A 24,569-nucleotide genomic window follows, 5' to 3' on the forward strand; every position below is an offset into this window, starting at 1 on the left:
ATTGAGGCCGTTTACATTTATAGTTATAACTGATATGTGTTGATTTATCATTGTCATGTTATTTACTTGCATTGGTTTTCTTTCTTTTCTCCCTGTTTACTTGCTTGTTCTTCTTGACATTTCCTTTCTACTGTTGTTCTTGAAATTGCAGTCAGATTTTTCTCTGTCTGTCTGGAATATCTTATAGTAGTCTTTGTAGTGCTGGTTTAGCTCTTATGAAGTTCTTCAATTGTTCTTTATTGTGGAAATATTTTATTTCTCCATTGAATTTGAGGGAAAGTTTGGCAGGGTACATCAGTCTTGGTTGGAAGCTGTTTTGTCTCAGGACCTGTAATACTTAGCTCCAAGCTCTTCTCAGTTGGATGGTTTGTGCTGAGAAGTCTGCCACGATTCTGATGGGCTTTCCTTTCTAGATAATCTGTTTCTTTCCTCTAGCAGCTTTTGATATTCTGTTCTTTTGCTGGAGATCTGGGAACTTAACTATTATATGTCTGGGTGTAGTTTTATTTTGGTTGTGGTTGTGTGGAGTTCTATATGCCTCATTTAACTGTATATCAGGTTCTGTTTCCATGCTTGGGAAATTTTCTGCTATTATTTCTGCAAATATTCTTTTTATGTCAGTTGTGTTGCCTCCTGCTGTTTCATTGACTACTATAAGCCGTACATTATTCCTTTTTGCCTCATCTTGCAGCTGTTGAATTGACTTTTCCTGGATCCTTGTTGGTAATCTGAGATCCTTTCTTTCACTGTCACTAGCTGCCATGCTGTCTTCAAAGTCTGAAATTCTATCTTCAGCTTCATTCAAGTGGTTTTGGCAGCTTTCAGTGGAAGTTTGTTTTCCTGGAAGTCTTTGAATCCGGTTCATGCATTCTAAGTCCTTTCTATATTTTTTATTTAATGCTCTGTCCATTGCCTTTGTTCTTCAATTTTCTTATATGTTTCTTCTTCAGAAATTTTGAGCAGTTCTTTCATTACTATTGTCATTTCATTTTTGCCTGGGAGATTATTTCTGATCTCATTTCTGCTATGGCCTTATGGAGTTGTTTCTTTACTTCCATTGCAATCATTTCAGCTATTTCAGGCTGTGTTTACCAAGTTCTCCTATGTTAATGTTTCCTGGACTTGTTCTGAGTGGGGTGGAGTTCTGGGATTGTGTTTTAGCCCTTCATTTTGTCATGTTTGATACCAGATGCAGAAAGCTCAGTTTCCCTCTTCAGTGGCTGCACAGCAAAGGCTACTAGTGTCCCTAGTTTTCCTGTTGGTCAGGTTTGCCCCTTAGTGTCCCCTGGGAAGCACTACTTAGTCTGGGGTTTTCTGGCAGTTGTTGATTTGTATCTAGTTTTCCCAGGTCTCAAACTCGGGCATTGGTGTCAGCTGATGGCAGACCATCTGATCCAGCATCCCCTTGCAGTTCAGGGCACGTGCATGGCCCTGACTTGGGTTGTACTGGTGTGACAATTTCGGTCCAGTGGACCTATGTCCCCAGGCAGTTCAGGGTACAGGCAAAATCCAGACACAAACTGCAATGTCAACAGTTTTTGAACTACCTGATTCTGTGTCTCCAGTCAGTTCAGGACACATACAGGAACCAGATGTGGGTCAGACCGACAGCAATCACAGACTGCCCGTGCCTGCAACCCCCCAGGGGGTCCAGGTGCAAGTAAAGCACGGACTTGATCCACGAGACCAGCAGCTTTTGGAGCACTGACTCACTCGGTGCAGGGCCCGCACAGGGAGGGCCCACACACGAACCCCGGTGAGAGCAGTCCCTGGGGCTTCTGAGTGAGGAATTCTTGTCTGCCACAGGTGCATGGAGGGCAGAGACTCAGACTGTAATGGCAGCGCAGTCCTGGGTCACCCACTGTGCCCCCAAGAAGTAGATGGGAAATACCTGGCTCTTTCTGAGAGTTTCAGCTGGGAACCATGGCAGTGGGAGCAGGTCATAGCCCTCTTGGTTCTGCTTCTTAGTTCAGGGCATGTGCAGGAGCCAGGCCCAGGCCACTCAAAGAGGAATGTCAGACTGTCTGTGCCTGCGACCCTCCCCAGCCATCACAGCATCTCTGAATGAGACAATATTGCCCTTATGAGCAGACAGAGAGTCAGAGAGGCTAACCAATTTCACCAAGGTCACACAGTAAGTAAGCAGCAGATCCAAGATCTCCCCATGCAGTCTGGGACCAAAATAGAAAGCCTGTGGACTGAAACAACAGAAGAGCCAGAGATGAGAGGGTAATGTGGTCACCCCACCAGACTGGTACCCTGTAGGGCTTTAAGTTACCAAGTTATCAGTTCTTTTGAAGGAGGAAATGGCAAAGGATGCCTGCAGGTTGCTGATGGACACAGCTACCAGGAGCTAGGGCACAGAGCTCACAGGCCTCACAGGCATGGACTTTATCTTAGTCCATTCAGCCTGCTGTAACAAAATAACACCAAATGAGACACCTATAAGTAACAGAAATCTTGCTCACAGTTCTGGAGGTTGCAGGTCAGAGCTCAAGGCACACACAAATTCATTGTGTGGTGAGAGCCTGATTCCTGGTTCGAAGGTGGTACTTTCTCACTATGCCTTCACAGGAGGCAAAGCAATGCTGTGGGGCCTCTTTGATAAGGGCACTAATCCCATTCATGCAGCTCCACTCTCATGACCTGATCACTTCCTAGAGTCCCTCTCCTCATACCATCAGGTTGGGGCTCAGATTTCAACATAGGAGTCAGGGTGGAACCATGAAGACTGTAGCAGACATGAAAGCCCCAAAATTACTCCCACCCTAGGCCTACCAGGACTCCAGGCTTTTCAGTCACCCACTACCTCCTTTCTTCTCCCTCCAAATCTTCTCAGCCTCACTCTCTCCTGTCCAATGCAGCATCTGCCCTCCTGCTAGATCTGCTTTCATTCATCTGTTTCATCTCCTTTGTTCTCTACCACTGTTTTCCCTTTTTCCCTCCTTCCCAATACTTCTTCTTCCTCCATTCTCTTATTTCACTCCCTACTCTTTCCCTCTCTTCTACCCTAGGTTCCTTCCTTTCTCCTTTCTTCCTTCCTTCCTTCCTTCCATCTTCCTTCTGTCCTTCTTTCCCCTGTCAGCCAGTGCCCTATACCTGGAGCCAACATAGACAGTTCCAGAAGATGAGCATACCACCTTGCTCAGGAGGAGCTCACAGTTCTAGTAAGAGAAACAGATCAGGGGCTGGGGATTTAGCTCAGTGGCAAAAGCGCCTGCCTGGCAAGCGCAAGGTCGTGAGTTCGGTTCCCGGTACCGGAGAAAAACCAAAAAAAAGAAACAGATGAGTAAGACCACCATGTGGCAAGTTCCTAATACGTGGAGGCCCCTGGGCTGACTTGAGGAAACATTCTATCTCTCTGCACTACTCTGAGTCTAACCAAACTTATCTCCAGTGCAGGCATCTTCATAGCCTCATCCATGCATCCAGATGGTGCCTTTGTGCAAGTTTTGTTCCTCCTCTGGGAAGACGGGGCCCTGTGCCAGGACACATGCTTTGCAGAGCGAAGTGTAGATTGAGTTTCAGTTCCCACTTGCTCTCTCGGCTGAGAGGTCTGTGCAGTGCATAACATGCGCAATAGTTCACAGCAGCTCTGCTCTGGGGTCCATGCTTTTAGCCAGTGATTAGATTTGCTCTATTGGACTCCACTGGGCCTTTAGGCAGAACTCGAAAGGCTTTGCAAACAGAGGGGCATCTCTACTCAAATGAAAGAAAGTCACACAGTGTGTTTCCCAGGAGCTGCCTTCCATCTTCATCTTCCTGGAACCCTGGGGGTCCCTCCTACTTCTTTGTCTGAACCCCTCCTCTCTTCTTTCCCCTCAGCCTCCAAGGCTGAGGAAGAGATGGTGTCTCTTACCTGTCATCTTTCTGTGCAGTGGGAATCATCAGGTCCTCAGGCAGAAGCACCAGCCCCTCCTCTGACAGCAAACTAGTTCTAGATAAATGAGTATTGGTTTTGCTCTGTTTGCTTTTCATTTGTAGCTATCCTTTGATTTTTTCCTGAAAAATTGGCTAAGCAATGATAGTATGGGTTTTATTCTGCAGGGCATTGGCTGGGCAGCTGCTAGAGTCCATGTCTTTTGTGGGTTTTATGTTTTATCTTTTCACCCCACCCCCACCTCAACCTCCTCTTGTATTTTTATGGGACAAGGAGGGAGAAGGGAGGGCACTAACACACACATGGAGATCCATCAATACCAGGCATCATGTGGGTGATCTGTGCAACTATCTCATTCTTGTTTGTTTTTGTTTTTGTTTTGTTTGTTTTTGTTTTTGCAACTATCTCATTCTAAGTTCAAAAAACAACACAGCCAATGTGGCATGCCTTGTTCATCCTATTTTGCAGATGAGGAAATTGGTGCTCAGAGAGATTCAGAAATCTGTTGAGGTTACATAAGCAAAACCCATCAGGGCCTAATAGGGACCAATGGCTTCCCCTGCTAGGTACATGTGTTTCATGACTGGCCCTCAGCTCTCCCTGTCCATAGCCCAGGCTTCCCCTCTGTGAATGGACAGTACAAAGGGCCTGAGGCCAGCAGTAAAGCAGGATTTGCTTTGCCAATTAAGGGAGTTTGGAATCATTCGAGAAAGGTCAAAAGCAAAAGGGCAAGTGACAGTGAGGGAGAAGAGAGGCAAGATGGAGTGGAGGAACTAGCAGGGATAAGACCAATGGAGAGAGCTCTGAGAGGGACAATGGTGTGACAGCCATGCAGGAGTGCTTGCTGGGTGGTAGGTTCCCAGGGTCAGGAGCCCTGATCTTCCAGCAAGCAGGGGATGGGATTCATTTTCCACCTTCCCCTCCTGGGTAACACAACCCAACTTCCACCAATTCAGAGGCCCATCTGTGGGGAGACCTCAAACTCACAGCTCAAAGGGTCCCTGTAGGCTGTGGAGTTCCATGGAACTCAGCACCAAGCATTCCCACAGCTCTTGTGTGTGTGTGACCAGGGTCTTCTGTGCATATGTGAAGTCACTTGAGATATCACTGGGCCTCTAGCTTGGAACAGACACATCCGAGCGCAGCAAGGGATAGAAGACAGAGCCAAAAAGAGGGGATGTTGTGGGCAGTGGCAGCTTGGGTAGGTGAAGTGGGGAGGTGGAAAGGTAGAAGGGTTGAGCCCCTCCCCTTCCCACACCTCTTAGCTGCATAACTGTGAGTGAGTTACTTCACTTCCCTGAGCCTTAAAGACAATAACAACAGCAACAACAAAAACCCTAACATTTCAGTACTATGGTCTTGCAAATATTGTTTAATCCTTTGATCCTCAAAGCAGCCCTAGATGAGTGATATCCTGATTTCGCATCCACCAAAGTATGGCACACATGTCACTGTGAGCTGTTCATATCATTGAATGCCCTAAAACTTTTACTGAATTAGAGTAATTGTGAAGATCAATCAAGGCAAAGATAATAAAATATAAAATGTGTGTGTATGTGTGAGCATGTGAGTGAGTGTGTGTAAGTGTGCACACGCATGTAAGGTATTACAGAGCTGGATGCCCTGGAGCCCAGCAGGGAAAAGCACTTTCCTGGACCCTGACCTCCTCACAGGGATTCCGACAACCCCAGGAATCTCTGGGAGGCATCCTCTCTGGGCCCCAGCCTTACCATCTTCAGTCTACCTGCCACCTGTTCACGGGGTCCTCAGATACCTGTGGGCAAGTCAAGAGCAAGGCATAGTTCCAGGTCCTGGGCACAGGAGCGGGCAGCATCCTGCATCCAAGCTGGGAAGCACAGACCATGGGGTAATAAATACAGCATCATAAGAGAGCCCCATGCAGATGAGAAAGTGCTTAGAGAAAAATAAAGCAGCTCTAGAGGCCCCATGGGATGGTCCCCAGGGAAGACAGCAAGCCTGCTAGGCACTTCAGGAGCTTTGATGAGCAAAAGACGACTCCATGTCTGTCAGATGATCTTCCTAAGACACTCACTCAAACCTCTACATCACCTGCCCTCATCTAACACCCTGCGCCTCATGCCCAGGGTAAAGATGAGCACCCAGGGGTAGCCCTGCCCCATAGGCTCTGCTTACCCCTTCCCAAGGCCCCGCTGTTCCTCCTAGCTGGCAGATCTTCTGCCCTCCTGTCCTCTTTCCCTTTCTCCTCTGGACCTGCATGCTCTACCCCCACCACCTCCATCCACCTGAAGAGGATCCCACACCCCACCACCACAGCCATTTCCCTGGAGAACGCTTTCTGGGCCACTGAGGTCCCATGGCAGGACAGAACGCTGATTTCAGAGCACATGCTGGCCACTGTCAGGCCATAATCACTGGGAATAGAGATTATCTGCTCTGTTGAGAGACTCTACCAGGCCCCCTGTGAGATCCCCGGGGTTGGAGAGGAAACGACTTCGCAGCATATCCTAGTGCCTGACACCTTGCCAAGAGAACATAGTAGATGCTTAGCCAGCACCCGTGGAGTCACTGACAGAGGATGCGGCCTCCAGTTTAGGCCACCTTCTCCCTGCCCTACTCCAGGTGCCAGAGGAGAGGACCCCTTCCCTTCCCCAGAGAGGGGCACGAGCTGGCTAGGGGGTTCTGAGGGGGCTGGGAGCCAACTGCCAGGCTACATGAAGAGGTGGTGGCCATAAATGGCCTGGTTACATTTATAGCCGAGTTCTTATTAAGCACCAGGAGAGGAGAGATGATTCATACCCCTCCTCCCACCCACAGCCCGGGGAGCTGGAGGCCACCAGTGTGCCGGGCCTTAAATCTCAAAAAACTTAGAAGTCACAAGTGCTCAGGACCAGCCCCACATCACCAGGGACAAAGGAGTGGGATGTTGCCTTCTTAGGCAGAGTCCCCCTAATGTCCCAGCGGGGCCAAGGCCAGGAGCAAGAGGGGGAGAGGGAAAGGAGGAGAGGGGGGCCTTCTTGTAGGTGCCCTCTGTTCAGAGCTGCACTAAGGGCTGTGTAGCCTTGGGAAGGTAAGATGACCTCTCAGGGGTGGCAGGCTTCCCCCAGTGAACAGAATCTAGAAGTTTCTAGGAACAGTCCCAAATGACACAATTTTCTCTCTCTCCTCCAACTCTCCTATTTTACAGAAAGGGATAGCAGGACTTGGAGTAGGCTTTGGCCACAGGATCCCAATAGCCCATGCTCCGAGAGAAGCACAGTACAGTAGGCCCATGGCACGGGCAAGGCCTCGAAGGGGAGGCCAAGGATGGCATTTACAGCCTGACTCATGACATCCTGCCCCCGTGCCTGGTCCAGGAGCCACGGTGCCTACCCTGAGCCCTCAGCAGGTCTCCTGACCCGCCCCACAACCCTCTGTGCCTGGCCAGGAGCAGCGAGGACTCTGTGCCCACTCCACAGAGGGCCAGCTGGGGCCTGCACCACCGCACACCTCCAGCTGCTTTAGCTTGCTTGCTTTTTTAGTATGTGTAATTGGTTTCAGCGAGATTTATTGGAGTTTTTAAACCTTTTTATTGTGAAATATAACATGAATACCAAAAATTGAATAACCCATAAATGGAGAGTGTAATGAGTTATATAAAGTGAACACCAAGGGAACAACCCCCAGGTCCAGGGAAGCAGGACATTGCCAAGAGCCTCTACATGTTCTGTCATCCTCCCTTCTCTCTCAGGAAAGCCACATCCCACTTGCAGGCCTCCGTTCTGTCCTGTGCTGAGCCCAGACACCTGCGAGCTCCAGAGCACTGAGAGCTCTGGACAAGAAGCAAGAGGGACAGGGTTCACATCCACTTGGGGCTTCCCTTTCCTCATCTGCAAGGTGGACGGTTGGACCCCTCCAGCCTCAAATCCTAACTCAGCAGGAAGGAAATGCTGCTGGGAGAAGATGTGTGTGCAAGGACGAGGGGTGGGACCAGGGGACTCCTGGATAATTTTCCTTTCTCTTTCTTCCTGGGGGCAGGTGGTGCTCCCTCTACCCTCCTGGAAGCTGTGGCTAGACTGGGGGGGGCCTCTGCCTGCCTGCCTGGCTTGCAGATGGAGTTTTGGGATCCTGCCTAAGCCCCATGAAGACCCCTGGATCTGCTCAGCTTTCTGGGTTCTGTTGTCTCGATGAGAGTGTCCCCAGAAGCCGAGCAGCTTTCATCTTTTCTGCTGTCACATCATGAGCTCCAACATGACTACAGGGCCCCTCATGCCAGCACCACTCTGGCAGGACTCTGCAGCTGGGCACTGGCAGTGCACCCCCGAGGAGAAAAAGAGAATCAGGGGGTGGGGAGAGGGAGACAGAGCCAGCGTCTCCTGAGCCCCTTCTGTGTGTCACACACCTGACATCGTCATCTGGTCTCATCAGCCTCCCCCAGTGTTTGGAAGAAACACTAACACCTGCATGTGCCTAAGGGGAACACGGAGACACAGACTGACACAGACAGGAAGAGAGGACACAAGCTGAGAAAGAGGCCTGTTGGACTCCAGCGCCCTTTATTTTCACTCCATGCCGAACTCTGGCATAGAATCCAGGAACAACGTCCATCTCTTCCTGAGGTCTCATCCCACTGGCCCTGGCTGGGAGAACCAAGGTGCTTGTGATGGGGATGTGGGTAAATTATCACAGGAAGTCAGTGGTGATGGGAAGTGAAATGAACTGGAAGGAAAAATAGGAACTAGGGGGACTGACAGGGAGAATGTGGCTTCAGAGACTAGACCAGCGTTTCCAGTTGGGGGAATCAAGGAGACAGAATCAAACTCCAAGATAGGAAAGAGCAGGTTTGATTGGCACAGAGCCTGATTTTGAAGAGTTGAAGCATCTCCTTGTCACCAGAGAAGAGTCTGGCATGACATATGAATTCTATGAATGGGTGGGTGGAAGGTCACCTGGAGGAAGGGAGGGTGAAGGGGTGGAGGCCTTTGTAGTGGAATCCCCTCCAGTCTCCCCACTGTATCCCAGCAGGACTGAAGAGAGAAGTACACATCGATAAGTACTTGCATTCATCAGCTTTCCATTACTACAACAAAATACCTGAGATAATCAACTTAAAAAGAGGACAGATTTATTTTGGCTCAAAGTTTTGGGGGATTCAGTCCATGATCAATTGGCTCCATTGCTTTGGTGGCTGTTGTAAGGTAGCATATCATGGCGGGAGTATCTGGTGGAGCAAGCCACTCACCTTGTGCCAGCTGGGAAGCAGAAGAAAGAAAAGAGAATGAGATCAGAGTCCCATGATCCCATTGGAGGGCACTCTCCAATGATCTAAAGCTTCCCACTAGCCCCCCAATTATGGCTGGTACCTAGATGTCCCCTCAAAGCCACATGTGCTCATAGGTGGGGCTTTGGGCAAGTGACTGGATCATGTGTGTGATACTAGATTAATCCACTGATGGGTTTATTGCTCGGTGTGATGCTGGGAGAGGGAGTCTGGTGGGAGGGAGTGGGTCACTGTAGGTGTGGCCTGGAGATGAGAGAGAGAGAGAGAGAGAGATTCCTCCTCCTATTTTGAGCATTGCTGCCTCCTGCAGAACTTTCTCCTCTGCCATGGCTCTCCGCTATGCGGCCAGCCTTGAAGACAGCCAACTCTGGACTGAAACCTCTACAAACTGTGAGCTAAAAGAAACCTTTCCTCCTTTAATTTGTGGGTGTCAGGTATTTTGTCCCAGAAATGAGAAAGTAACTAAGACAGGCTCATTTGCTCTTAACATCTCTACCACCTTCCAATAGGACCAAGCTGAACACCAAGCTTTTAACACATGGGCCTTGGGGGCACATTATAGTAGCACATTATAGTATAGGTCCAAAATATAGTAGCATCCTACAAGCAAGTCCCATCACCCAGGGGTGGTTACAACATTCCTGGTTCTCCTTTCCCAGCCACCTCCTCCTCCCCTTTCTGCCCTGCTGCCTTTAGTCCTCATCTTCTTCCGTCTCCCTCCAGACCCCAGAAGGCAGCATGATTCTGTAAGCTCAGAAGAGGTGGATGGCTATATGCTCCAAACTTCTCTGCTCAGTGCATGACTCCTGCCTGGCAGAACTGGAGCGGAGAGGCCTTGAGCCCTGGCTGAAGATACTCAGCAAGGTGTGGCACCAAGATGGGGCTGGAGCTCCCAGCCATTCACCTCCTGGGGCTCTGGGCTGAGCATGCACTGGAGGAAAAGAACCAGCAGGGGCCTACATCTTCAGTCTCCGGAAGCCACTGAAACATGCCAGCCTCCCTGCTGCCCTAGCTCCTGCTGCCTAGCCTAAGTTAAGACCACAGCTTCTCAGCAGCAAACCCTGATTGCTCGTGGTGCCTTTCCTGCTGAATGATTTCAGTTGAATAATTTTGCATGATCTCAAGCACAGCATGAAGAGAGAGCCCGGCTGAAGATAGTCAGGGCTTATACCAAGGGGAAGGGATGGAACTGGAATCAAAAGAGCTCCTCTTATACTGGCCTGGGCCAGAGACTGAGCTTTGCCGCGCCAACTGCCTGCCACTGCTGGTCACTGCTCATTACATCATTCCTTCCCTCTGTGCATTGTTCCAAGAGGGTCCTCCATTGGAAAGGGGGCTGCAGGGAGGCTCCCAGTCATGCAGGGTAATAGGTAGGTCCCCGTGTGGGTGGATGCACCAGGATGGCATGAGCATTCTCTCACCTAATCATCACTGCCTCCACTCCTGCCCCCATGCAGGCAGTCAGCAGGTCGCTTCATCTACAATGCACGTTAGAAATAGGCACAGACATGCCTGCGATACCACCTAGTAAAGGCTGCAGCCAGACTGTAGACCTCCAACAGCAGCGCTCACTCTTCCAGGAAACCACAAAAGCACCACCGCACTTGGACCTGGGGGGGAGAACTGTTACAAACTGGAAGAAAGCCTTGGAGAAGGCACTAGGGCCCGAGGGAGGAATCCAAGGAGTTGCCCTGGAGAGGAAGGAGTAGGAGGGGTAGTTAAACATTGTCGGAAAATCCTAGAATCCTGAGTTAAAGCTGCTAGGATCCTTAGAGAGCTCCAATTCATCCTCTTCCTTTCACAGATGAATTTCACAATAACCGCAGAGAAGTCAAGCAGTTTGGCCAAGGTCACACACCAGCAGAACAGCTCCCAATCTGCGTGGCCCCACCCTGGCCTGGGACTCACCTTCCCCTCACCCAGCCCAGCTGAGCTCCAGTCCCAGCTGAAGGGAGGTTAGGTCAGGCTGGGGACAGGAGCAGGTGGGGCGTTCCCATGCAGGCGCAGGGTGGGGGGGTCTCTCCTGATGTCCCGCCCCTGCTTATTACTATTCCTGGCATCGGCCCCCTCCCTCCCCTTCCCATGGAAATCCAGTGATGCCGAGAGCTGGAATTTGGACGTTTTCCCAGCATTTGGGCTGTTAATTAAAACTAATAAATCTGCCACTTGGAGTTGAGCTGAGGAGGAAAAAGGGGGTGGGAAGGGAGGGAAGGGAGATTCAGGCGTGGGATCCCCCACACACACCCCTGCGAAGATCTTTTCCTTTCAGTCCTGCCTCCTGAATCATTTTCTCTACTGGCCACTCATTCATTTCATGCTTGATTCTCCAGCTGCCAGCAGGCCTGGCCCCTGCCTAGCTCAGCTCTGCTTCATTCTAAGCAGGAGTAGAAGGTTTGTGTCTAAGGCAGATGCTGGCTGGTCATTGCCTGCCACTCCGCAGGACTGAGAACAAAGGCTGGATGGGGCTGGGGTGGAGCTCTGGGGCGGAGCAGTTACCATCGCGCCCAAGGCTGTAGGTTCCATCCCCAGTTGTGCAAGGAAGAAAAAATGTAGCGGGGCTGGGGATTTAGCTCAGTGGCAAAAGCGCCTGCCTGGCAAGCGCAAGGTCGTGAGTTCGGTTCCCGGTACCAGAGAAAAACCAAAAAAAAAAAAAAAAAGAAAGAAAGAAAAAATGTAGCAAGAGACTCACCCCGGCAGACTTGGGTTCCACTGGCCCCTTCCTTGCTTTGTGACCTCTGGGAGCTCACCTCTCCAGGCATCTCCTTCTTAACCCTCCAAATGCAGATATAATTCGTGAGTGGAAAGGTTCAGGTGAAGACACGTGAGAAAATATAGGCAAAATAGCCTGTGACAAACTATTAAGTGATCTCTCTGTGTGATTTCCTATTCTAGTTCACACTTCCTTCTTTCTCAGCCCCACCCCCATTTGCTCCCAGAGGTTCTGGTAAACATCATGTACTGTAAAAAAAAAAAAAAAAAAAAAGAATAGCAATATGCCACCTTACATCTGTAAAGCAGATTTCAATTTCCAAAACTCGCTTTCCAAACAATGGCGTGCCTGTGAGCACCCCTACCCCCATGCTCAAAGCCATGCACTGTCTGGGAAGTGAGAGTGTATCATGTCTTTATTTCCTTAGTGCCCACTGTGGTGCTAGGTGCATAAGAAGTATTCAATTAATTTACCCTAATCTAGATTAACAAAACGCTCCGGTGCCTAGCGGGGACATTTGTCCTGCTTGTCTGTCAATAACCTGTCCCTTCATCTGCTAACAGCTCCACATTTCCTTAGGGAGCCACACTTTCCCTATGTGCCCCTGTGCTCCTCACCATCCCATTGCACAAGCGCTGTGGGCGCGTGACCATGCTGGTCCAATCAGAAGCTTCCCTGGGACTGTCTCCCTCTGATTGGTGGGGAACTTTCTTTTCTATTCAGTCATGAGGTCAGCGGGGATAGGGAGAGCTGCCTGCAGGCAAAGCTCCCACCTCTGTCACTGGCAAAGGTGAAGTCACGGACACCAAAAGACAGAGATGAGAGATGAAGAGTGGCTACTAACTTTGGCTTTCTTGTGGTTGAGTTTAAAGAAATCCCCCGTTCCATTACACTTTATCGAACTGGGACACTGCTTTTCACAGCACTGAGTCACACAGCATCCGTCATCTTATCCAGTCTTCTGAATAACATCTTAGCTAGGGCAGCAGGGATTGTTAGTCCACTTTATGGATGAGAAAGTCACATCTTGAGAAAGTCTTGAGATATATTTGCCAAGGCCACCCAGCTGGTAATAGCGGATTGAACTAGAGAGTGGTAGATGCTTGTATTATCTCATATATCTCCTCAATCCCCCAGAAAGAGTGCCACCATAAACCCACCTTATACAGATGGAGAAACTGAGGCTGGAGAGTTGAGTAATTTACCCTAGGTCACCAGCTAGCTGTGGAGTCAGCTTACTTCTGTCTGCCTGGATTCAGAGCCACCAGCCACCCAACTGTCCTGCCTCAAAGGCCACGCCCCTTCAGTCTCCAAGTTTACCTTCCTAGAGGAGGGACCTCTCTGGACAGTGGAGGACTGACAGCACAGAGATAAGCAGGTACCTACTGTATGCATGGCTTGTAGATGAGGCATAGGGATGCAGTAATGGCCATGCCATGGGGCCTACCCTCAAGGCATTCCAGGCTAAAAGGAGAGATAGAGCATGTGTGTAAATGACGTCGCCATGAAGGATAAGGTTCCTTATGGAGGCTCAGGTAAAGTATTTGGGGAACTAAAAGGAAAGAGAGATGCCTTCCATGGGGGAGGGGCAAGACCCAAGAGAGAGTCATAGGCAAGGAGCCCTTATATGTGACCTTTAGTAAAGGTTGGATTTGAGCCTGTGGACTTGGAATGGTCATGGCATGGTGCTCATCAGAAACAGAGAGGAATGAATAAGCACATATCTCACAGTGGGAAACCAAATGGCATGGTTAGGTAAGAGGAAGTGGGCCCATATTTCTACAAGATGGTGCATAAGTAGGCAAAGACAAAGTTAAGACCAGAGAAGTAGATTAGAAGCAGCAAGTTGAGGGCCTTGAAGGCCAAGATGAAAATTCTGGCCTTTATTTGGCAAGAAATAGGGAGCCACTGAAAATTTTTTAGCAGGAGAGTGACACAGACTGGAACAATACTCCAGCACCCATACCTAAGGTAGACTAGAGACAGGAGAGGCCAGTAGGCAGAGGTTATTGGGAAAGTTGATAAAGGCAGAAGAGGTCAGAGTGGAGCATGGGAAGGGGCTGGCAAGATGAATGCAATGGCACCAAGGAGGTAAAATCACCAGGGAAGAGTGTGGTATGATGGAAAGAGCTCCTACTTGGGGATCTGGCTAGCCATGGACCTGGCCTGCCTGGGTCTGAGGGTCAACATGCAAGCCACTAGGCCATGATCAGGACAGCATGGTTTGAGCTACAGATGCACTTGACTCACTGATGCTCTCCCTGGAGCTCCAGTCAAGCCTGGCAGCCAGCAGGTGTTCAGTGAGTGCAGAAGGGAGGATGGACAGGTGAATGAATGAGGGTGTGAATGAGCTGGAGAGTGGACAGCTCAGGGCATGAATGAACCATGGATGAATAGGTACAAGAAGCAGGAGAGGAAGAGCGGGACCCTGGAAGCCTCCTGGGCTTCCTCACCTCCCCATGCTCCATCCTAGCCTGACAAGCCTTGGGCTGATTGCAGTCTCCATACCCGAAAGGCCTTGGTGGGAGGGAGGAGGAGGAGGGAGGAGGACGGAAGGAGGAGGGAAGAGGCAGTCAGTGCTCAAGCATGATGAACTGCATGCATTGCTCCCCTGTCCTGCCCCTTCTGAGAAATAGAAGTACTGAGCAGTCAGTTCTCTTACTGGGATCTAAGGCTCCATGATGTTTGGTTCCCCACCGGCCCTGCTGATTTTGGATATAGGGGCCACTGCTGGGGCTCAACCTCTGCCAGCACTTTTCTCAGTGCAGGCCTGGTCCAGGGGGTCAATGGTTACCATGCATGAGGCCTTGGATTCCAGCCCCATCACCAAGAGAAAAATAGAAATCATGTTACTGACTACTGACATTTTATACATATTCTCTCTAATTTGTCTCCAAAACGCCCCGCTGAGGTCTCTGTCCATTTCACAGGTGAAGAAACTGAGTCAGAGGGAGTGACTTTCCCAAGTTCACACAGCAGGCAGTAGAAGCTGATCCAAGGTGAAATGTGAGGAGGTGCCTGTCATCTCCTTTGCCCCTTTCGCACTCATACAGAATGGGGCTTGGAAGGGAGAGCCATGCAGATAACACCATCCTAGATCCCAGCAGGGATTAAACCATGATCTTACCAAGGGTGAGTGCCACTGAGGTTTGCTTCTCTGCCAGGCCCTGCTGGGTACCCACTGGAGATGAGTCGCTCGCCTAACTCATTTAACTCTCGTCGTAAGAACACATTCTCTCCCCTTTACAGAGTCTTTGGAAGGTCAACGGCAGCCCAGAGTCACAACTGAACTTGAACGCAGGTGGTTCGGCTCTACAGCCAGCACCCCAAACCTGCTCTGAGGAGCCACCTCAGCACCACCCCAAGATTCTGGTTTGCTCCACGGACACTGGCCGTGGATGCCTCACAGCATCTTGAGGAAAACCAGCAGAGAACACAGCTGCCAGGACATCCCATGACTGCCTGATGCTGTCTGCTGGGTCTTGACCTTGTCCCTGGGGCTCAATAGCACCCTGGGAGATTTGCGGTTCAAAAGGCAGGCGAGCGCCTGATGTGGGTGGATGGAAAGCTGTGCCAGGTGAGTGGGACAAAGGAGGCAGCAACAGGGCAGGCAGCTGGGCAGGAAGGTAGCCAGAATCACCACCCTGTGACGTTAGGGCCTGCAAATGCACAGAAGTCCCCGCGTGCAGACAAAGACTGGGCAAGCCTGGAGTCCTGGGCCCTGTTGGTAATTTGGACAAATCACTGGCTTTCTCTGGTCCCAGTGGGAGCTGAAGACAGTGGGGAGAGGGTGGAGATGTTCTGTGAGGGCACTCCCCATGCTCCCCATGCTCCCCATGCTCCCCATGCTCCCCATGCCTCCGCACGGTTGCAGTTTTTCTGAGAGGTTCCACCACACAGTGAAACATAGGAAACACGGTGTGGGGGTGGGTGCAGCAGCCAGCACTCCACAGGCTTTGCTGCTAGAGACCCAGAAGTCCAAGCGAATGCCAAGGCCCTCATCTCCCATCCCACCCAGCCTCATCTTGCCTTATCTCCCCAGAGAGAGTGAAGGGGGAGCCCAAGAGCAGTGCCAGAGAGCATCATTGATCTGTGCGGCCTCTGTTTTCTTACCTGCAAAATGGGGCAGGGGGCTGAGGTGGTGTGGAGCTTCAGGTCCCTCCCAGCTGTCCTAAGCTGCAGTGATGCTGTTTTCCCACCAGGTTGTCTGTTTCTCTGGGGAGAGAAGTTGGGTGAGGGTAGGGGCAGTGCTTGTCTTCCTGTGCTAGAGCAGCCCTGAAGGGACAAGAGCCCAGACTCAGCTGTGATGTAGCTGTGGAGTACACGACAGAGGAGGGGCTTTAATGTCTTCGTGCAAATTCTAGGCAATCTTGGGCAGGAAGGTAATGTCTCCAGGGAGCCCTCAGGATTGTTCTGGGTATTGGCCATCTTAGTACGCACTCCTTCCTTCCCATCTCAGCCCACACCTCTCTGGGTGCCTCTCTTGCACAAGCATGTGAGTACACACACACACACACACACACACACACACACACACGTGTCTGGGCCAATATCTTCCACCAGCTGACCACATGTTCCCACCAGGCTGATCTCCGACCCCAGCCAAGGCCCATGGGAGAAACTGTACAATCAGAGCTTTGACCTCTTGCACAGTTTCCTGCTGTGTTAGTTACTTTCTCACTGCTGAGACAAAATATCCAACACCCAAAGTTAAATTAGGGGAACATTTATTTGGCTCACAGTTTGTAGAGGTTTCATCTATAATTGATTGATTCCAAGGCAGGGTGGCGTGATAGACAGGCATCACAGAGGAGAAACAATTCATGGTGGACAGAAAGTAGCAAAGCAAGCAAGGGATGACCACGGCTCTCTCTATCCTTTATATCTTATCCAGGCTATTTAGGGCAGGTAGCACTCACAACCTTAATCCTAGTGTCCTTGATCCTGGCATTGCACCATGAATCAATCCCAGCATCACACACTCTAGATCCAGCTAGCTCTAAAGAAGCCCCACCTATGGTAGCATGAGGCTTTGGGGGGACATCTAGACACAAATCATGATACCTAAATCTTTGAGTTTACAAGTTTCTTTGACAGCCTGCGGACTTCCAGGCTGGGCTGAAGGGCAGCTCTTCACAAGGAAAAAAAATAATTGAAGAGAACCCTGGAAATAAATGCGGAGCTCACTTTCCTCTTCAGCCTCACATTCTGACCAGGTTCAGAGAAATATCTTGTGACCACAGGGTCCCTCTGAGGCCACTTTCTTTGTGCGCGTTTGCCAGTGTGTGACAACAATGAAGATTTTGACAAAACTGACTTACAAAAATTGTGGTGTGTGTTACATCTTAGCACTTAACAATTTAATGCTTTAACACAAAAATTACAATGTAATATAATTGCTCTATTAACAAGATAATTACAGGTTTATTTTTAATTAATTCATAATATGCTACAGATGGTGTGGTCTGCTAACAGGACCAAGTTTAACACCGTAGGATGAACGTTCTTTGGAGCCCAGAAGATGAGCGCTGAGACAGGAGAAATGACGGCATCTGGAAAGAATGTCCCTTCGCGGTTCTTTTCCTGCCTGACCAGATCAGCTCCTGAACGGGCCTGGTCCCTTGAGATACCTGAAAACACTCAGGAGGGAGGAAATTTCTAGATTAATAGTGCAGGTCCCCCACTGCCCAGGAAGACAGACTGAGGACCCACACAGCAGGGACAGAGCTAGAGTTGGAGCCAGGAAAGCTGATTTTCAAACACACCTCTTCTACTGATGACTCATGGGACCTCGGAAAAGTTAGCCCATTCCTCTGAGCCTCAGTTTCCTTGGTTAGAAATGGATATAAAAGAGCCTGTTTCCCTGGGCTACAGGGAGGAATGGAGCAGTGAACGACAGTGACATGATTCCTTCCCAGGATGGAGGAGGATGGTGTCAGTGGGTGTCACTGGGCTGGGTGCACCCCTATACTCTTCAGCTGAGCAGGACCTGTTCCTGGTTGGGGAGAGGACACTTGACTCATGGTTCAGGTTATGCCCCCTCCAGCAATGCAGCTGGGGAGAACCTGAGGTCAGGGAAGAGTTGATCGGCTGAGCAGGTAAGGCTGGGACATCCAGCCCACCACTTTCACATACAACTAAAGCCATCTGGGCCCAGAGGCCTCTGTCTACGTAGGAGAAAAACAGAGTCAGTCAGACTGGCTGCATCCATGGGGATTAAGACACCTGGTGGAGTAGTGGATTGGGGCCTGGGCAGAAGGTGCCTCCAGCAAGTCTGACTCTGGACCCTGAGGACCCAGAAGCCTACTAAGAATCAACCTGTGCCCATCGCACCTCAACCTCCAAACCCAAGAAACTGGGGCCCAGGATTCCCAGAGGTTTTAATGACTCCAGCCCTTACTGCGAGCAGAAGAGGTGGAGGTGAGGCTAAAGCTGGGTGGGAACACGGAGGGGAAGGCAGGTGGAAAGACAAAGCCAAAGCCCCATGACCACCCACCCACTGAAAGAACTTTTATCAAGGTTGCCACAACACACACTGGTACAGGCAACACTACTTCCGCCCTCGCCTCATTCAGCACGGTGGGAGAGTTCCCCACGGCTGCCACTCCCACCTTCTTGCTGCCTCTCACCTCCTTGGCAGCACCTTTTCCTAGTTTACCTCCTCCTCGGGACCACTTCTCCTTTCCACACTGCTCCTGTGCTTCCTCCAAAATCCTGGCATGTCCCAGCTGCGTATCCTAGGTATGTCCTCCCAGTCCAGAGTCCGGCCCACTCCCAGGGCTCCCTGTCCCCTAGGTCTCAGCAGCTTCTGACCGCTCCCTTGGTCATTTCTGCAGCGTGTTTATGCAGGTGCCCATTCAATATCAGGAAAAGTGTAAAAGGACCTTGACTCCCTAAAGCCTCCCACTCCTTGCCCTATAAGCTTCCATCTGGGGAAAGAACATCTGCCTTCACTGTGGCTCAGACTCCCAAAGCCACCATTGAGTCCTCACTTATCAGAGACAGTGGCTCCTTGAACCTCTGCCTCCCACACCCACTCATCCCTGATTATTCCTCACCGGACTCCCGGCACGCCCACCCCATCTCTTACCTGCACTGGCGCTTCTGTCCCCGTCTCTCTACCTCCCCGCTGCCACTCTACTGACTCACGCAGCAGCACAGCAAACTCCCAGAGTGTAAATCAGAGCATGCTGGGGACCCCTTATGCTCACCAACAGCTTCCCACTGCAATCAGAATAAAACTAAATAAGGGACCATGGTGCCGCAAATGAGCTTCCCCGGAAAGACTCAGGTGGCTTGCGGTGTGTAGGAGGTGTACTGGGCTGCGTGCTCAGGCCCTGAGTGGCGGGGCGCGGGGGAGTCGTGGAACTGCAACACAGCTGCCCAGAGGCCTCAGCTGACCCCACAGGCACTCTGGGGCAGGGCCACCCTTCAGAGTGCTCCCTGACAAGGGTCAGACCCAAGCCCCTGCGCCATCTGCCATGGGCACAGGCTGCCTTTCCCTGGGAAGGCGGTGTGACCCCAACAGCATTCCCCACATGTGACCCGGAAAACCTCAAGATCCAGGCCCTTTCCCTCAACACATCTCCTATCTCTCCCCCCGCCCCCGTCACTACGCTTTGGCCACACTGACCTTCATTTAACCCCTAAAAGATGCCAGGCACAAGAACTTCGCTCTTGCTTCTCCCTCTTGCTTTGCTTCAGTTTCCCCATCTATAAAATGAGGGGACTATTAACTGCACCTCTCTCACAGGGCAGCTGAGAAGGTAGAGGCAGCCGATGCAGAGAGGAATGCCTGTGTCTGGTTCACAGAAGTGCTGCACAGTCAGGGTGAGGAGGCTGAGGAAGGAAGCTCTCTCCCCTCACATTACTGCATTCTCATCATTCTCATCATTCAGGCATCACCTTCAATGCCGCCTCCTCGCAGAAGCCCTCCCTGCGTACACTAGCCAGGCAGCGCAGCCTCCGGAGCACTGTCCACCTTGCCAGTTTATATACTGTTTGTTTATAGTGGGGATTGAACCCAGGGCCTCATGCATGCTAGGAGAATGCTCTACCACCGAGCTACATCCCCTCTGCTTCATTATTTTTAAATTTTGAGGCACAGTTTTGCTCACTTGCTCAGGCTGGTCTCAAATTCATGCTTCTTCATCTCAGTCTCCCGGGTAGCTGGAATCCCAGATGAGCACCACTAGCCCACCTATTAGTTTATCTTCTTAGCAGCACTAACAGAACATGATATCACCTTGTCTATTTGTTGATATTGGTGGTTCTCCATCAGAGGTGATTTTGACCCGCACCCTAAGGATATGTGGCAATATCTGAAGACTCTTTTGGTTGCTACTAGGAGACAAGGGAGCTGCTACTGGCATCTAGCAGGTGGAGGTCAGGGGCACTGCTAAATGCCCTACAGTGCACAACACAGCCGTACAACAGACTTGTCTGGCACTGAATGTCAATAGTACTGACTAGTAGGAAGGCTGAGAACCCCTGGTTGGCCTGTTTACTGTCTCCTCCACAAGGCCTGTCTTATTCTCTTTCTTATCCACTATTGACCTTGTAGGCTCAGTCAATAGATGTTGCCTGGCAATGCCTGTGATCTGTGTCTATATGTAGTAGGTGATCTAAAAATGTTTGCAGAGGGAGCCTGTGATATTTTCTGTGATTCAGTAGCTCTGTGAATCTGTTGAGTCATTGAACCTCCTTGCACTTCGATTTGCAATTTGATCATTTGTGAAATAGCATAAACACCCACACAACCAAGATTTACCAAGATCTCACTGAGCTACTGTGCAGTCTTGGAACCTGTAGATCCCTGGTTTGGGACCCATTCACATGTCACTCCCCTGTGAAGTCTTCCCTGACCTTTGTCCTCCCAGCCCCCAGTCATCTCTAGGCGGAGTAGAACGCTCCTCCTCTCAGTTTCTAAGGCCCCTTGAGCCCCCACATGTCTTGAATTGGTCTATAAGCTCTTGGTCCTACCAGATTTCCTCCCCCTTTGATAACCAATAGTTTATAAGGGCTCCTATCAATCCTGGAATGAAATTCATACATAGTGTAACCTGTCTAGACACATTGTTTGAAAATAGATCCACATAATACCTCAACTGTAATACAAAAGAAAGGTAAAATGAAAATAATTTATCATAAAACATGCATTTTAGTATGTAAATGCTCAGACTTGACTGCTCAAAGAGTCCTAATGAAGCAGGCAAAAGCTTGTCTCCACCCTTTGGGTCACCATAAGGGCACAGCCCCAAATACAGCCTGGCACTTGGGTATGGGATTCAGTTGTCACAAACGAAGTTGCCATGAGAAATGAGGTTTTCTAAAAATGATGAATAACTCTTGGTAATGTTTCCAGTGGGACAAAGTACAATGTTCCTCCGATTTGCACAGTAGCTGTATTCCTGAGAATTCAGTGTGCCTTAAATCCATGACACAAATACTTTATGTTTATACATAAACAGAGTGAGGTTACAGGCTTAAGTGATTATCAACAGATTTTTCACCTACTTGAATGGAGATTTGAAAGTCATGTGGGATGTAGGGTGGTTCTTCCCTGCACAGGGTCTTGTGTTGAAAAAACGTTTAGCACCCTGTCCCGCACCAATGACAGCAGCATCCCCTCTAGGAATTGTGAGCACCAAAAATGTTCCCTACTTGTTCCTGAAACTGTTCCTACAGGATGACACTGCCGTGTAGAGAATTTCCGTGTTGGTTTGTTTTTCTCTTTGACCCACATCTGAGCCACCACAAGATAGATGGACTGACTTGTCCCATTCACCTTCACACTCCCAGAACCTACCAGGAACTAGGTTCTCTGTGAATCTTCAGGAACTTCTGATGGACTGAAGCATGTGCAGTCACATCCCAGCCTTGTCCCCTTAGCCAGCCCCAGAAGCCACCTGTAGAAGACCCGTCCCCAGCTTCCTGAGCCTGGGCCTGTTGGCCCCTGGGCTACACCAGCCTGTGTGCAGGAAAACCAAAGTTCCTGGGAGTTGACAGCCCCAGACAGCCTTTTGCTGATATGGGTTGGAGCTTGTATCAGCCAGCTTTTCATTGCTGGGACAAATTACCTTTCAAACAAATCTTGAAAGAGAAATGAGTTTTTTGGCACACAGTTTCAGAGGTTTCCGTCCGTGGTTGGCAAGCTCCAAAGCAAACACATCATGGTAGAAGGGCTTGGTGGAGGAAAGCTGCTCAACTCCAGACATTTTGGAAGCAGTGATCCAGGGGAAAGCCAGAGAGGAAGGGGCTAGGGACCAGACACAGTACCCAAGGTCACATTCTCATGGTCTACCCAGACACAACCAGAAGTGTGCTTTACTAATTCCCTAAGCCTCTCTCAAGCCAATCAAGTTGACAACCACAAGTTGATAACAGTTACAGAGCTGGTGGAGGAATTCTCCCACACCCTTGCCTATCCCTGGGACCAATCCCAGCAAGTCTCCCATGATATGGAGGGAGCCCTGGCTGCCCACAGAGGTACCCCTCTCTCCCACCCCACCTGGTTTCCTCTTTCCTATCTTATTTCTCTGCTCCCTCAGCATACTCACCCTCGAATTCCTATGCTTTGGGTACAATTGCTACACTACAAGCCACCTCCAGAATGCTTTGAAACAAAAATTATTGCTTCTTTCCCTGACTCAGCAGTTTGGCTAGGTGGTTCCTCTGAGGTTTTGTCACATGTCACTCAAGTGGCAACCTTCAGAGGGAGGGTTCACCGAGCTTGCGGCCAGAAGCTGGACTCCCCACATACTGGGCAAGAAAGGCTCTATCTTTCCTGTGGCCTACCATCTTGCAGAGTTAGATTGGCTGCCTTCTATGACACCCTCGGGAGAGTCTCCAGAACAGCAAGGCGGCAGTGCAGGAGTTCTGAGCTCAGACTCCAGACCTCAAGCACCATCTTCCCAATGGTCAAGGTGATTGCAAGGTCAACCCAGGTCAAGAGGAGTGGAGAACCAGACTCTACTTTTGGATGGGAGCTGCATTCAGGATAGGAAGGATTTATGCATTAAAAACCTTCTGCTTGGGATTTGCTTTGGAAAGAGGTAAGCTCTAATTAAGACATCAGCCAAACCAGGCAACAGAATGGGCAGGTGGCCACATGCCAGCACTCCTGGATGGGAAAGAAGAGATGGCAAGAGCACTTTAAAGATGCCCACATGCTCCCCAGCCATGGAGCTGACTGGGGTAAGTAGCTCCTAGTCACACAGGGAGGCCACTGAGACCTCAGCATCCTGAGTTCCACTCCCCAACCTGTATTTTTCATAAGACTGCATAATTCACCAAAGATACAATTACTTAAAGCAGAACATAAACAGTGTTTGCCACTGGCCCATGGGGTCTATAATTCAGCTCTGTCTCCGGGAATAATTAAAACCTCCCCCTTGAAACAGGAAAGCTTGAAATAGCCCTGCAGATGCAGATGTGTCCGTGTGCCTGCTGACCTGTGGTGACATCGAGGAATTCCCCCAGGCCATTTTTAGACCACAGCACAGGGATGACTCCTTCACTCATGAGGAGAGATGGACAGATGCCTAGCTGGACAGAGGCAGGATCTGGGCTAGACGTGCCATCTAGCTGTGGTCTGTATCTAAGGGAGGCAAAGATTTGGGGAGGGGTCTTTCTGGGTAAGATGGAAGAAAGGGACCATTGGGCTCTGGACTAAGCATCTCCATTAGTCACCTTTCCATTGCTGGAACAGAATATCTGATGTATGCACCTTAAAGGAGGAAAGATTTATTTTGGCTCACATTTCCAGAGGGTTCAGTCCGTAGCTGTTTGGTTCCAAGGCAGAAATATCATGGTTGGAGAGTATGACGGAGAAAAGTTGGTCAGTTCATGGCAGTCAGGAAGCAGAGAAAGTGAGAAAAATACCAGAGAGGAAGGGACTGGGGACCAGATATAGTCCCCAAAGTCATGTTCTCATGATCCACTCCCTTCAACTAGGCTCCACCTCCTAAGTCTCTATCACCTCTCAATAGTACCACACAATTATAATCTCATCAGTGAAACTAGAGCCTTTATGATCCAGTTTTCTCTGGGAACACCCACAGAGCCACCCAGAAGTGTGCTTGACTATTTTCCTAGGTGTTTCACAGTCTTATCAAATTGATAACCAAGAGTAACGATCACAGCATCCATAGCATTTCTTATTCAATCTGTACCCATTTTACAGATCAGGAATCTGAGCCTCAGAGAGACAAAGTGCTAAGCCCAAGAGCACAGAGCTACTATGTGGCCAAGCAGGGAGCTAGATCTCTTGAGTTGAAAGCCCCTGGGAGTGTCTAGAGGTAACAACAAACAAGGTGAAACTTTGGACAACAGAGAGAAAGAAGACATGATCCAGAAGGGAAGAAGTAGCTGTGCCTTAAAAATCTTTAAAGCTTGGTGGCAGAATAGAGGGATGTACCTCACTCTGCCTATCTCCAAAGGCCAGAACCACCAGAGATGGATGTTATCAGGACATAGATATCATCTTGATATCAAAAAGAACTTTCTAACCAGCAAAATTGTCCTATTCTGGGATGAATGAGCCACATGGTGAGGTAGTGAAAGTGTATAAAGTATAAGCTAGGTGTCCACCAGGGGAACTTCCACAAAAAGGTTAGACCTGCTACTAGGACCTAAGTTAGACCTAGAACATTTTCTAGGAGGGGCTGGGGTGTCCTGGATGGGGACCACCTCATGTACAGAGCAAAGTTGGGGAAGGGGAGACTTGGGAACTGATGGAG

At 49.9% G+C, this 24,569-nt stretch overlaps 1 long non-coding RNA gene across 2 annotated transcripts in view; it reads right to left on the minus strand.

Moving 5' to 3' along the window:
* Nucleotides 1-24,569, minus strand: part of LOC106146466 — a 187,275-nt gene that overhangs the window by 17,036 nt on the left and 145,670 nt on the right. The window contains exons 5-7 of one of the 2 annotated variants that reach the window (XR_001230915.1): nucleotides 15,943-16,044; nucleotides 11,809-11,891; nucleotides 10,569-10,729 (exon numbers count right to left, since the gene is read on the minus strand). This is a non-coding gene — a long non-coding RNA (uncharacterized LOC106146466). Of the gene's footprint in view, nucleotides 1-10,568; nucleotides 10,730-11,808; nucleotides 11,892-15,942; nucleotides 16,045-24,569 lie in introns of those variants that run through there. The other variant, XR_001230914.1, reaches the window with a different exon arrangement.

This window comes from Chinchilla lanigera, unplaced genomic scaffold (genome assembly GCF_000276665.1).
Source record: "Chinchilla lanigera isolate Chin_1 unplaced genomic scaffold, ChiLan1.0 scaffold00080, whole genome shotgun sequence".
NCBI classification, from domain to species: Eukaryota; Metazoa; Chordata; class Mammalia; order Rodentia; family Chinchillidae; genus Chinchilla; species Chinchilla lanigera.